This window comes from Capra hircus, chromosome 15 (genome assembly GCF_001704415.2).
Source record: "Capra hircus breed San Clemente chromosome 15, ASM170441v1, whole genome shotgun sequence".
Lineage (NCBI taxonomy): Eukaryota > Metazoa > Chordata > Mammalia > Artiodactyla > Bovidae > Capra > Capra hircus.
The window spans coordinates 16,880,155-16,895,403 of NC_030822.1; positions in this window are offsets into that span (position 1 = coordinate 16,880,155).

The window sequence follows — 15,249 nt, forward strand, 5'->3', positions numbered from 1 at the left end:
AGTTCTGATTGTCATCATTATTTTTTTCAAAGTCATAGTAGTAATAGCTACTGTTTACCTGCTATGCATTATGTTCTGGGCACTATTTAAAGAATTGTCTTACTGCACCCTCATCAATTCTGTGAGGGAGTGAATATACACTGTTCTCCTCCCCATTTGCAGATGAGAAAACTATAGGTCAGAAAGATCAAGTAATTTGCCCTTAACCAGCAAGCCTATAGCCAATGCAGCATCTTCAACTATGGCACTGACAACCTCAACCACTATGCTCCTTTCCTATTACATGACTCGGACTGGATGTGTCTGGCAATATGCTAATCACTTTGTATCAATTAACTCTTAGTTTTCACAATCCTGTCTCAGTATGGGTTCTGCTTGCAGCTGTACAAATGAAGAAACAGGGGCTCAGATGCGTTCAATGCTTCATTCAAGGTCACTCAGCTCCTAATATTCCAGGGCAAAACCATCCAGCAAGGAAGGTCCGAGCCTGTTGGCACAGGGATGAGGAGAAGCAAGCGGAAGGTCTGTCCAGACTTAACCTCACTCACTGTTAACAGAACAAAAGAACCTTTAAAAGATGTCGAGAACCAGGCTGCATTTGGAGGAATCCCAGGAGGCTTCAGCAAAAAGGGAAAACGTCCTTGTACTTAGATAACTTTGAAATTCTCATTTCTAGACCAGGTTTTTTTTTTCCTTCTTTGAAATTCCAGGCCTGATTAGGTCATGCTCTGGACTTGAGTCGGCCAAGGGCCATGGTTTAAATCACTGTGATCCTGATGACCCTACATGAACATCTTAAAAGGATAAATCTATTTATTTTACTGAGATAATGGAAAATAAAGCAATCCCTGCCCTCTCCAGGAGACCTTGCTTGCCAAGTTGATTTTCATAACATACTTTTACAGTTGATTTATCTTTTCTGAAAAATGATATTTAAAAACCAAAAAAAAAAAAAAGAAGAAGAAGCCCTCAGTGGTGCTTGTGCCAAAACCAGTGGTGAAAGCCAAGAACACATCATGGTCCCTATTACCAGAAATGGCAGGTTGATGTGTTTCCACACATAGGAACAAAGGCAACCAAATTCCACTGAGCCTGGAGAAACCTGAGTGGCTGTATTTTCAGGGCTGTGTCAGAAAATGAATGATGTAGAAGGCACTCATGTGGTTGCTGTTTAGCCTCCACCACAACCACCAAATCCCCAAATCCCACCGGCATTTATGGCCATCACCCCCAAACTTCTAGGTCTATGGGTTAGAAATTTGAAATTTATGCCCAGAAGGTGTGTGCGTGCTAACTTGCTCCAATCGTGTCCAACTCTGTGACCCTATGGCCTGTAGCCTACCGGGTTCCTCTGTACATGAGATCCTCCAGCAAGAATACTGGAGTAGGTTGCCATGCCCTCCTCCAGGGGATCTTCCTGACCCAGGGACTGAACACGTGTCTCTTACGTCTCCTGTATTGGGAGGCAGGTTCTTTACCACTAGCGCCACCTGGGAAGCCTGTGCCCAGGAGGTAGATAGGGCCTTTTTGAGAGCAGTATCTGTCTGGGATGACTTTCTAGAGGATGCTGATGGGAGTGGTGTAGAAATCTAATCAAGCTGGTGACAGAAGAACAAATAATTTCTCCTTTCCTTTTGTAGCAGTTATTTCTAAACCATACCAACTTTTTCATAATGTTCAGAAGAATGGAAGGATGATATTGTCATTGGACTACACAAAGGCGCCCCTGCCAGCAGATGGGGGTCATTGAACACCATCTTGGAAACTGGGTACCACTTAAGACTGGCTGCTATGTAAGCCTTAAGGACAAAAGTCCTTAACATGGTCCACAGGGACCAGCTTGCCTCCCCAACTTCCACTGCTTTTTGCTCTCTGGGCTCCTTCTTACACTGGTCTTTTTCCAGTTCCTCGCATGTAACACGTCTGCCTTCTCTCCCCGTCTGCCTTTGCACGTTGTTGCTCCCTCCCCTGGAACGCCAGTGTATCCCTTTGCTTCATCACGTCCTCTTCATCCTTTTAAGCTCAGCTCCAACAACACCTCCCCCAGGAAGGCTTCCCAAATCCCCTAGACAAGGTCTGGTCTTCTGGTCCCATGTACTTTATTGGTAATAATTAAGCTGTCAATTAATTCATCCATCGTTCATTAATACTTACAGGAGTTTATGGTCTGACTTGTGCTCTCTGGGTCACCAGCGGGGGAGCTCATTTCACAAAGTCAGACCCAGATTCCAGGTTTCTTCACACAGAATCCTGGGTTCATACTCTTCATAACTGCTTTCTAATCCCTATTCCTAGGGGGAGAAAAATGGCTGTTATTGTACCTTGTCCTTATACAAGGCTCTTTTCATTAGTTAAAAATAGAATCATGCTGATTTTCCAGACTGAGCATCTAGCCTATATTTTTGCTTCCAGGCCCCCTGCATGAACCACAAGAAAGCACTTTCATTAGAGTTCGTTATTTTCTTCCCTTACCCATTTGATTCTTATTTGCCAGCAAGTACAGAGTTTTAAAAGTTACCAGCAACACTGTTTGTCACATGTTTTGTTTGGAGATCAAGCCCTGCTGCTGGAATCCACTGAGGGGAAGAGTTAGAAAAGAGAGTTGTCTACTTTTCCCGGGCATTGAGGTTTGGCATACTGGATGGGCTACTTGGAGCAGAACTCTTGGTCCCCTGCTCTTTATTTCACTCACACACATGCGTACACACACACACACACTCCTTTGATTTATTTGCTAGGATGATGTAAATGGAAATTACAGAATCATATGAGCACGTGTGCGTGCGTGTCTGTGTGTGTGCATGCGTATGCTTGAGGCCAGTAGGGATGTCTGAGCTGAGCCTAAAATGGAATTTAAATATGTCTGTAGAAGGCTCTCCCACCCCTCACTGGGAGGGAAGGGGGATGGGAGGACCCCATAAAGTCAGATGCAGGCTGTGCCTTAGTTCTGTGGAAAGGAGGCTCCTAAGGGGAAGAAGGAGGAAGTGTTTGTACAACAGACTCCATGACCCTTGAGGGCACAAGCAGGTCCTTTTGGAGGTCCGAGTGACTCTGTGTTACTCTGAATGGGGGAGGGAGGCCATCATCTCACTTTGGAGTGGACTAAACTTGGAAGGCAGCAGCTTGGGAGTAGTGGCAGGGGGCGCACTTGTGTGGACATTGGCATCGAACTAGTGCCAGCAGCAGCTCGGAGGCCACGTGGTGAGTTCTGAGGGCGCAGGTGGGTGGGGAAGAGAAAAACCCAGTGGCTGCAACTGGATGCGTTGTATCTGTGGTAGTTGATTGATTTATGATCACCTGGGAGACACCCCCAGGGGTCACTGGGCCAAGAGGCTGAAATCTCATGGGGGCTAAGATCCAATGGAAGAAAGAACCAGGGATGTGTGGGAATGGCAATAATAGTGAGCTTCATCTAGTTACACACCAGAGAGGCTGAGAATCTCTGATTTGTATACAATAATCCCCTAAAGTTGGAGGCCAAGAGAGACTTTAGGTCATATAGATCAACCCTTCACTATACTGAGGGAGAAGAAGAACCCAGAGAGAAAGGCAAGTTTTCTGAGGGTAGACAGCTAAGATAGAGATCTGAGTTCCAGCCTTGCTGTCTCCTGGTACCTAAAGGAGTTTGGAGTACTTAGGTAGATCTCTGATACTTCCCTAAGATACTTCCCTGAGACTTGGAGGGAGGATGGACTGATAAGAGACAAGCAGGCGTCTAGGTGGGGTGGCTCCACGTCATGTGGCTGAAGGGGCAGAAGAAAGCCAGCATGCCTGAAATGTCTCCCCCAGTGACATACCCTGAATTCATGGATGCCCTTCTTCAAGGTCATTCCTTTGGCTTATAAGCTCGTGCTTAGCAAAGATGCTTTACTGGAAGAGTTAGACCCCATGAGTAAGCATGGGAGGGGTTGAAGAAGGGATTAGCAGAGATGGCAGGCCTGGGTGAGGCCTGGGAGGGGAGGTCCACAGAGAGGCAAGAGATGCTAAAACGGGGAAGAGGTGGAAATGAAGGACAATGACAAAATGGATCACTTCCCATTTTCACTGGGCCCCAAGCCCATTTCCCAGGCTCCCTCCAGGAGGGTTTCAAGTGGCCCACTGAGCATCAGCCATGTGCTAGAAAATCCCCTTGCCCTAGTTAAGTGGTGTCCTAGTCTGACCTCATGCTTAGATTCTTAAGCCTTGCTTCGCTGTAAAGAGAGACAGGGAGGAGAAGAGGAGAGAGGAAAACAACATGAAAAAAAGAGGGAATAGAGGAGGAGAGCAGAGGAGGGTCCTGAGACCCAGAGAAAGAGCAGGCATGGGCCATAAATTGCTTCCAGGGTGTAAGGAACCACAGACACCCACTTTCTAGACCTTCTGGGGCCACTGTTTAATAGCATCCAGCCATCTGGCCACAGGTGGGCCTCTCACCTGACTCCCATTACAGCTCCTTGCCTCTGGAAACCGGCATGATTTATGGGCCCCTCTGGGCTCGCGGCCAGACAGCCACCCCTCACCCATCTCATCTCTGCTGACCGCGAGTTGCCCTTCTTCTTGCGCGTGGTCCAGCAGGTGGATTTGAATTTCTAATGACTGCAGACACCTGCGTTTCCTGGAGGCTCTTGCCGTGGTGATGGAGAACAGACCCAGACTGTACCCAGGAGGAAGAACACAGCCGAGGAAATATGAGAGACAGAGTCGTTGGAGGCATGAAATAGAACTGAAAGTGTGCTCCTTGTTAGGTTTCATTAACTGTTTACGTTTCCCTGGCTGCATTCCGCTGGTCACCTGCCCAGAAACACTATTGGAAACACAAACCTTAAATAAGATCAGATTATCCAATGAAATATGATAAGAAGGAGAGGGTCCAGAGCGAAATCCAGAGGTAAGTGGGCCCAGTCCACCAGAGGGACATTCAGGAGGATCCCAGTGTCAATGCAGCTCTGGTCCAGCCTGACTTATGGCTGTCCTGAGGCTCTGGGAGCCCCGCTGTGAAGGAGATGGGGTAAAGTAGGTTTGCAGAGCCTAAGAGAGGCATGCACAGACTTGGATTTATGGGTGGAGGGGAGATCCCTCCCAACCTCTAAGTCCTTTGGAGAGTAGCATACTTTCCCTGATGACAGTTCTGCTGCAGCTCATGGAAACTTAAGACTGAAAGTTAAAGGGCCACGGTCAAGTCAGCAGTGTAGAAGGAATGGAAGACTTTGTTACAAGGCCCAGACTCCTCCAAATGCACCACAATTCATGCTGCTCATCGCCAACCTGCTTAGCAGAGAGTAACCCCTTCATTCCTAGGAAGCTTGGTTTGAAAATGCTCTCAGTCAAGTCAGGCTAAGTCCTTGGTGCCAATTTTCATGGGTCAGCAGCTTCCTGCTGTTATTGCTGCTTTAGTGGAAGTTCAGGTCAGTTGCTCAGTTGTATCCAACTCATTGTGACCCCATAGACTGCAGCACGCCAGGCTTCCTTGTCCCCACCAACTCACAGAGCTTGCTCAAACTCATGTCCATCGAGTTGGTGATGCCATCCAACCATCTGATTCTCTGTCGTCCCCTTCTCCTCCTGCCTTCAATCTTTCCCAGCATCAGGGTCTTTTCCAATGAGTCAGTTCTTTGCATCAGGTGGCCAAAGTATTAAAGCTTCAGCATCAGTCCTTCCAATGAATATTCAGAATTGATTTCCTTTAGGATTGACTGGTTTGATCTTCTTGCAGTCCAGGGGACTCTCAAGAGTCTTGTCCAACACCACAATTCAAAAGCATCAGTTCTTCAGCACTTAGCTTTCTTTATGGTCCAACTCTCACATCCATACATGACTACTGGGAAAACCATAGCTTTGACTAGACGGACCTGTGTCGGCAAAGTAATGTCTCTGCTTTTTAATATGCTGTCTAGGTTGGTCATAAATTTTCTTCCAAGGAATAAGCGTCTTTTAATTTCATGGCTGCAGTTACCATTTGCAATGATTTGGAGCCCAAGAAAAAAAAGTCTGTCACTGTTTCCATTGTTTCCCCATTTATTTGCCATGAAGTGATGGGACTGGATGCCATGATCTTAGTTTTTTGAATGTTGAGTTTTAAGCCAGCTTTTTCACTCTCCTCTTTCACATTTATCAAGAGGCTCTTTAGTTCCTCTTCACTTTCTGCCATAGGCGGGGTGTCTGAGGTTACCCTTCGTGAATCTCTGTTGAGCCTGTTGGGAGAACTTTCCCCTGTCAGTGGTCTTGCCTATGGTCTTGGAGGAAAGATCTGCTCTTACTCCTCTAATTCGTTGTACATAGACCAGCACCACTGTCGTCACTGGGATAAGTGGCATCATTGAATCCCTAGTGGAAATGCTAAATCTTAGGTCCCTGTCCCATTCCTTCTAGATCAAAATAGAGCATGCTGCGGCTCCACACTGGGTCTGGTTGCCTGCAGGTTGGATATGCAGAGGCGGCAGTAGTTAGACTGGCTTTGGTATGCAGCAGTCCAGGCTGTTTTAGTGTGTAACTTCTAACTTTTGTCTCTACTCCTTTGACCGTTCTGTTCATGTGCCCATCACGCAAATACCAGCTAATGTAAACTGGCTGAGTCATTCCTGTCTTCTTGGATGTTCGATGCCTATCCAATGGTAGAGGCTTTCTTATCCAGCATGATCACATTTTCTAGTACTCCTTGGTGCCCACTCCTATATGCCCATTCACATGCCTCCCGTCATTCAGTCCTTTTCATTTCAGGCTCATGATCAGCCAGCAAGGTCACTTGCCACGGTCCATAATCTTGATATATTCTCACCCCAGGTCACTTCTTCCTCACAGAGCAGAGGATTAGGTGCACCACCCAAAGCTCCACCCATTGCAAACATTTTCCCTCAGCTCTGTCATTCAGGTCCATGATGCCTACAAGATGCCCACCATCCATTTTCCAGCTCAAACGCATATACCTAAATGTCCCGTTGTAACCCAAGCATGGGACTTTTCTCCATCAGGTGGTTGTATTGGGAATTCTCCCTGAAAGTCTGTCATAGGTGCATGCTGAGAGAGAGTTACTGAGCAATCATGGAGGATGGCATGGGAGTCTGGGGTTTGTGTCCATGAAGCTTGATTGTGCCCTCTGGGCCTGCTTGGGATCCATTTGGGATGTGCCATTTCCATCTTAGAATGACCTGCTATGGCCCTGTGTAATTTTATGACTTGGAGAAAAAAGTGAAGTGAAAGTGTTAGTCGCTCAGTTGTGTCCGATTCTTTGTGACCCCACGGACTATAGGCTCCTCTGTTCATGGGATTTCCTAGGCTATAATATTGGAGTGGGTTGCCATTTTCTTCTCCAGGGGGATCTTCCCAACTCAGGCATCAAAACTGGGTCTCCTGCATTGCAGGCAGATTCTTTACCATCTGAGCCACCAGAGAGGCCCCTGGTGATAGAACTCAGCTCAAGATTACTTGATATTCCAGGGTCAAATGTCCCTGTCCATCAGGGCTCAGTAATAATCTATATGTTCCTCAGAAAGCAAATGCTGCAACTGACATGGCCTTGGTCCAGACCCTAGAAGCTTAGGTTGTGATTCTCCCACTGGAGTTTGCTATAAGACCCTTAGTGCATCTTTTCCCATCACTGACACTTCCGACACCAGATAGTCTCCCAGATCATATCCTCCAAGTGGCAGAGCTACTTGGGTTCTGAGTCCAGAGCCTAGATGGACTATAGATTCCTTTCTTGCTCCAGGCCCCACACAAAGCAGACTATCTTTCAGATTTCCTGGGATACAGGCTGGAGTAGTATGGCTAGATGTGGAGTGTGCTGCCTCCAAAACTCATCCCAAAGAGCCCAAGAGACATTATACTTCTTCATTCTAAGAGATGAAGCATGCAGCAATTTGTCTTTTACCTTGGACAGTGTTTCTCAGCCTGTCCCTGATCTTTGGACCCAGAAAACTTAACCAATGTGCAATACCCCTGCATCTTCCTACGGTTTATCTCTCATCATCTTCAGTGAGTTGTTTCACCAATGCCTCAAGTGTGCTAGCCAGCTTTTATAAACCTTGCTCTGTCATTGATAGAATGGATCAATGTGATATTCTGCAGAATTTCTACATGGTCCAGATTTCTTTTGACTACTATGATGACACCATGAGAATTAACAGAGTCCTAGGACAATACTGTAAAAGTATACTACTGACCATTCCATGTGAATGTAAATTGTTTCTAATTCTCTTCTCTGATTGGGATAGGAAAGAACTCACTGGCTGCATACCATTTACCCAAGCCCATGTTAAGCTGCTGTAGCAAAAGTAACAAGACAACCACTATTGAAACTACTCATTTGAGTATGTGATAGATGACAGTCATGCTAGAGTATCCATCTGGCTTCTTCAGGGGCCTGACTGGTGAATTAGATTGAGACAGACCACCATGACTGCATCGTTAAAATCCTTAGAGGTGGTAGTAAACATCACCATTCTCCAAGAATGTGATCCTGGTTTTGATTCATTATCTTGGGGAACTGAAGTTTCAGAGGGGAGGACAATTTTAGGGGCTTTTGCTCAGTCTTTCTATTATCATGATTATCAATATCATGATAAAACAAGGATTTCATGTTAGAGTTCAACAGCTGAGTATGTCAATCCTAATCAAATATTTGGAGCCCAGAAAAATGATCACTGGATGGGTGATCCATAGACCCACTGTAAGCTGGCCTTTGGCCAGAAGTCAACTTATTAGCCTGCTGAGATATACCTCAAACAGGTAGCTCTGATGTTATTTCAGGTCTCCAGATCTTAGACTCTGTGTCCAGTAACCCTCAAAATGTATGAGCATTTTTATTCCCCTAGTCCACAGTCATCTGAGTAAGAGGTGATAAGTATTTTTAGGGAAGTATCAAAGGAATCATTATAACATATACTTGCCATAGTGTTGCTTTTTATTTCCTTTTGGGGACCCATCCGCCTCTGGAGCCAGGTTCTGGGTATGAAAACTGGCTCACGTTCAATAATTGAGTTAGATTCACAACTTCTGTTGACGTAATCACCCTCAGCCTCTTGCTTATCTGTTCTTGCCTCTTTTGATTGTATACATTAAGCAGCACCCTCCATTTTAGCCTGTTCTTTTGTCTCTAAGGAATACCATGTTTTATTAACTATATCCACAACTCCTTGAGGGCCAAGACCCCTTCTTTGCCCCTCCATTCTTATTGATTGTGGTGGTTATTGTGGGGTCCCCTCATTTCTGGTGATTAATAACTATCTTCTGGACTTTATTGCTTTGAGGCCTTATTATTCCCACTGCTATTAGTAAGCCAAGTTTTATGACATATTTCCTATAATCAACCTTAGTCTATAGAAGAAACTTACCACTGAATGTCTTCAGTTCAGTTCAGTTCAGTCACTCAGTCGTGTCCAACTTTTTGCGACCCCATGAATTGCAGCACGCCAGGCCTCCCTATCCATCACCAACTCGCGGAGTTCACTCAGACTCATGTCCATCGAGTCAGTGATGCCATCTCATCCTCTGTCGTCCCCTTCTCCTCCTGCCCCCAATCCCTCCCAGCATCAGAGTCTTTTCCAGTGAGTCAACTCTTCCCATGAGGTGGCCAAAGTACTGGAGTTTCATTCCAGTACTTTGCATCATTCCTTCTAAAGAAATCCCAGGGCTGATCTCCTTCAGAATGGACTGGTTGGATCTCCTTGCAGTCCAAGGGACTCTCAAGAGTCTTCTCCAACACCACAGTTCAAGAGCATCAATTCTTCGGTGCTCAGCCTTCTTCACAGTCCAACTCTCACATTCATACGTGACCACTGGCAAAACCATAGCCTTGACTAGACGGACCTTTGTTGGCAAAGTAATGTCTCTTCTTTTGAAGATGCTACCTAGATTGGTCATAACTTTTCTTCCAAGGAGTAAGAGTCTTTTAATTTTATGTCTGCAGTCAGCATCTGCAGTGATTTTGGAGCCCAAAAAGATAAAGTCTGATACTGTTTCCCCATCTATTTCCCATGACATGATGGGACCAGATGCCATGATCTTCGTTTTCTGAATGTTGAGCTTTAAGCCAACTTTTTCACTCTCCACTTTCACTTTCATCAGGAGGCTTTTTAGCTCCTCTTCACTTTCTGCCATAAGGGTGGTGTCATCCACATATCTGAGGTTACTGATATTTCTCCCGGCAATCTTGATTCCAGCTTGTGCTTCTTCCAGCCCAGCGTTTCTCATGATGTACTCTGCATAGAAGTTAAATAAGCAGGGTGACAATACAGTACTCCTTTTCCTATTTGGAACCAGTCTGTTGTTCCATGTCCAGTTCTAACTGTTGCTTCCTGACCTGCATATAGGTTTCTCAAGAGGCAGATCAGGTGGTCTGGTATTCCCATCTCTTTCAGAATTTTCCACAGTTTATTGTGATCCACATAGTCAAAGGCTTTGGCATAGTCAATAAAGCAGAAATAGATGTTTTTCTGGAACTCTCTTGCTTTTTCCATGATCCAGCAGATGTCGGCAATTTGATCTCTGGCTCCTCCGCCTTTTCTAAAACCAGCTTGAACATCTCGAATTTCACAGTTCACAAATCCTGAAGCCTGGCTTGGAGAATTTTGAGCATTACGTTACTAGCATGTGAGATGAGTGCAATAGTGTGGTAGTTTGAGCATTCTTTGGCATTGCCTTTCTTTGGGATTGGAATGAAAACTGACCTTTTCCAGTCCTGTAGCCACTGCTGAGTTTTCCACATTTGCTGGCATATTGAGTGCAGCACACAGCATCAACTTTCAGGATTTGAAATAGCTCAACTGGGATTCTATCACCTCCACTAGCTTTGTTCGTAGTGGTGCTTTCTAAGGCCCGCTTGACTTCACATTCCAGAATGTCTGGCTCTAGGTGAGTGATCACACCATCGTGATTATCTTGGTCGTGAAGATATGTTTAGTACAGTTCTTCTGTGTATTCTTGCCACCTCTTCTTAATATCTTCTGCTTCTGTTAGGTCCATACCATTTCTGTCCTTTATTGAGCCTATCTTTGCATGAAATGTTCCCTTGGTATCTCTAATTTTCTTGAAGAGAGCTCTAGTCTTTCCCCTTCTGTTGTTTTCCTCTATTTCTTTGCATTGATCGCTGAGGAAGGCTTTCATATCTCTTCTTGCTATTCTTTGGAACTCTGCATTCAGATGCTTATATCTTTCCTTTTCTCCCTTGCTTTTCACTTCTCTTCCTTTCACCGCTATTTGTAAGGCCTCCCCAGACAGCAATTTTGCTTTTTTGCATTTCTTTTCCATGGGGATGGTCTTGATCCCTGTTTCCTGTACAATGTTACAAACCTCCATCCATAATTCATGAGGCACTCTCTCTATCAGATCTAGTCCCTTAAATCCTTTTCTCACTTCCTCTGTATAATCATAAGGGATTTGATTTAGGTCATACCTGAATGGTGTAGTGGTTTTCCCTACTTTCTTCAATTTCAGTCTGAATTTGGCAATAAGGAGTTCATGAACTGAGCCACAGTCAGCTCCTGGTCTTGTTTTTGTTGACTGTATAGAGCTTCTCCATCTTTGGCTGCAAAGAATATAATCAGTCTGATTTCGGTGTTGACCGTCTGGTGATGTCCATGTGTAGAGTCTTGTCTTGTGTTGTTGGAAGAGGGTGTTTGCTATGACCAGTGCGTTTCCTTGGCAAAACTCTTATTAGTCTTTGCCCTGCATCATTCTGTATTCCAAGGCCAAATTTGCCTGTTACTCCAGGTGTTTCTTGACTTCCTACTTTTGCATTCCAGTCCCCTATAATGAAAAGGATATCTTTTTTTAGGTATTAGTTCTAAAAGGTCTTGTAGGTCTTCATAGAACTGTTTAACTTCAGCTTCTTCAGCATTACTGGTTGGGGCATAGACTTGGATTACTGTGATATTGAATGGTTTGCCTTGGAAATGAACAGAGATCATTCTATTGTTTTTGAGATATTCATTTCATCAGCATGTTGTTAATGGCCATTGTGAATAGTGCCTTCTCTAGGTCCTTCCATGGAAATAAATTTGTGATGCTTCTTCTGTCCTCATGTAATATATCCAATTCAAAATGCCTATTTCCCTGAGCCATTTAACCCCACTGATTTCCACAGTACCTCAGGCATTACTACTTGGTCAGCATGGACTAGTGTTTTCCCCATATTTTTAAGAGTTTTCTTTTGCTTTTGTTTCTAGTTACTAAGTTATGTCTGGCTCTGCCACCTCATGGACTATAGCCCTCCAGGCTGCTCTGTCCATGAGATTTCCCAGGCAAGAATACTGGAGTGGGTTGCCATTTCCTTCTCCAGGGGATCTTCCCAACTCTGGCATCAAACCTGTATCAGCTGCATTGGCAGGGGGATTCTTTACCACTGAGCCACCTGGAAAGCCATTTTTAGAGTTACCTACTAGCAAATTTGCCCATACCCTAGGGTTGTTGCCAAGGCATTAAATCCATTCCCAAAGAGTACTCCCAGTTAAGTGAACTGTTGCTTATCTCTTCTTCTGTTCTGTACTCCTTGATCCAGTCAGTGCCAGTGAAGTTGCTCAGTCGTGTCTGACTCTTTGCTACCCCATGGACTGCAGCCTACCAGGCTCCTCCATGCGTGGAATTTTTCAGGCAAGAGTCCTGGAGTGGGTTGCCATTTCCTTCTCCAGGGGATCTTCCCGACCCGGGGATTGAACCCAGGTCTCCCGCATTGGAGGCAGACGCTTTACTGTCTGAGCCACCAGGGAAGCCCTCCTCCTTGATCAAGAGCCCTCAAAATCCAATCCCACGGGTACTCCCCTGGCTGCTGCTGCTACATGCTGCTTAATTCTTGCAGCCCCATTGGCATTTGTCTATTTCTTCCCTCATCATGTTCTAAACTGGGATTAGGATGGAACTTAACCCTGTTTTCTGGCCTGGTAGCCAGGACAGGCCTGAGCAAAAGTCCTGAGGAGGACCCTTACCTTCTTGCAGTGGGAAAACACCCACACTGTTTCCAAGGATGGAGCTCTGGTTCTTAACAGGAACAGATGAGCCATCTCTGAAGGCTCAGGGGATTCACGGAATTCAGTGGAACCACATACTTTGGGAGGATCCATACAGATGAGTCAACCTCAGGTTCAAGAGTTCAAGTTTTTCCAGGCAGGACACTGATAGCATAGCATAGTAGACCAGCCATGACTAAGCATTCCGCTGTCTTTGAAGCCAATAAATATCAGAACCTGAGTTTGTTTCTCAGTTTAATCCACTCTCCTACTGCAGGAACTACCAAAGAGGACCTCTGGCTTTCACACTTAGTATTTAAATTTGTTAATTATACTTAGTTTCTCATTATCCCTCTGCAGGGCATCAGATCGACTTAGTAACCAGCTGATTCCATTGTCCTTAAATGTGCTGTTCCTCCATAATGAATAAAAACCTGAATCTTCATCCCAGCCCAGGCATTCTCCTCCACTAGGAAGTACTTCTAAGTAGCCACCTGGGAAATCTTTAGCAGTTGGGTTGCCACCTTGTGCCAGGGTTATCTATACTGCAAATACCATTGGGGAATGGGGCTTTCCTTGCCAGCTCTGTGATCTAGAACCACAACCCCCTCTTACCACCTCTTGTTTTTTATTATTCCCGGTACTGATTGTATTGGTTGGTTGCAATACAATATTGATTGTATTGGTGTCTAAGAAACAGACACCAAGCAAACTTAGAAGTGCCAAATAGAATTCTCGGTGGTAGCACCTCCCTTGTGGTCCAGTGGTTGGGGACCTGCCTGCCAGTGCAGGGGACCCAGGTTCAATTCCTGGTCCAGGAGGATTCCACAGGCCCTGGCGCGGCTGGGCCCATGGGCTGCAACTACTAAACCCCTGCTATAGAGTCCTCACCTCAATAAGAGAAACCACCGCAATGAGAAGCCTGCACACAGCAACTAGAGAGTACTGTCTGCTTGCCCCAACTAGACAAGCCCATGCACAGCAACAGAGACCCAGCACAACTGAAAATAGGTACGTTGAAAAAGAAAAAGAATTCTTGGTGGTAAAGCCTATGAAACATAAAAGGGAGAGAAGCAGGATTAGGCAGGGAGAGCCTTCAGACTGCTATGTAGGTCTGACCGGGTGAAAAGCAAGCAGAAACACAGGAGGATGGGTTAGGAGACCTTCAGACTGATGTAGCATTGGTCGGCGTGGTATGGAACACCAGAGTCGAAATGGCCTGCATTTGAGTGAAAAAGGTCAGGCCCCCATACCCTCACCAACTGGGAATAATGTGGCTTGAGTTTGAATGCTGCAATGAGATCATTTCTGGGTGGGCTTCAGAGGGTCCATGCATATTCCAACATTATAAGCAAAAATCAATATGTGTGTGTTTTTCTAGGATCCATAGTTTTCCACTAAATTTTCAAAGAATTCCCGGATACCCCAAAGGTAATGCGACATTGGTGTGAATTCACTTGATCATCCGAGCATGTTCTCCTGGCCCCTGCCATATGCCCTCTTTCCTGGAAAGTGGGTTATGTACTTGTGTGCTGGCCACACAGGACTTCTTTGCGCTCCTTGTGCGCTCTAAGCTCATTCCTAGCTCGCAGCCTTTACGTTAGCCGTTCCCTGTGCCTGGGATGCCCTTTCCTCGGAGGCTCTCATGATGTTTTAATCTGGGTTTCATCTTCAGTGTCACCTTCTCCCTTCTCAGAGAGGCGTGCTCTGATTCCACAAACCGAAGTACCTTCCTCCATCCCTCCTAGACTATTTCCCTGCTTTGTTTGTAGCATAGCGCTCTCCCATCTGATCTGCTCTTCTTTCTTTGTTACATATCTTTGCCCAGTAGGATGTAAGCTCCATGAAGACAGGAATCATTCTGTCTTGTTCACCATGCTGTCCCCATAGCCTAGAATGTGGCTGACACGTAGGAGACACTCAAAGTGTTTTCTTTGTTTTAAATTGAAGTATACTTGATTTATAATGTTGTGTGAATGTCTGCCACCTAGCAAAGTAATTCAGTTATACGTGTACATTTTTTTCATATTCTTTTCCATTATGCTTTTTCACAGGATATTGAATATAGTTCCCTGTGCTATACAGTAGAAGTTTGTTGTTGATTCATTCTATACGTACCAGTTTGCATCTGCCAGTCCCAGCTCCCAGTCCATCCCTCCCCTAGCCCCCAGCCCCTTGGCAATCGCAAGTCTGTTCTCTATATCTGTGAGTCTGTTTCTGTTTCGTAGATAGTTCTTTTGTGTCATGTTTTAGATTCCACATATAAGTGGCATCATATGGCATTTGTCTTGCTGTTTCTTTCACTTTTATGATAATCTGTAGGTCCATCCAT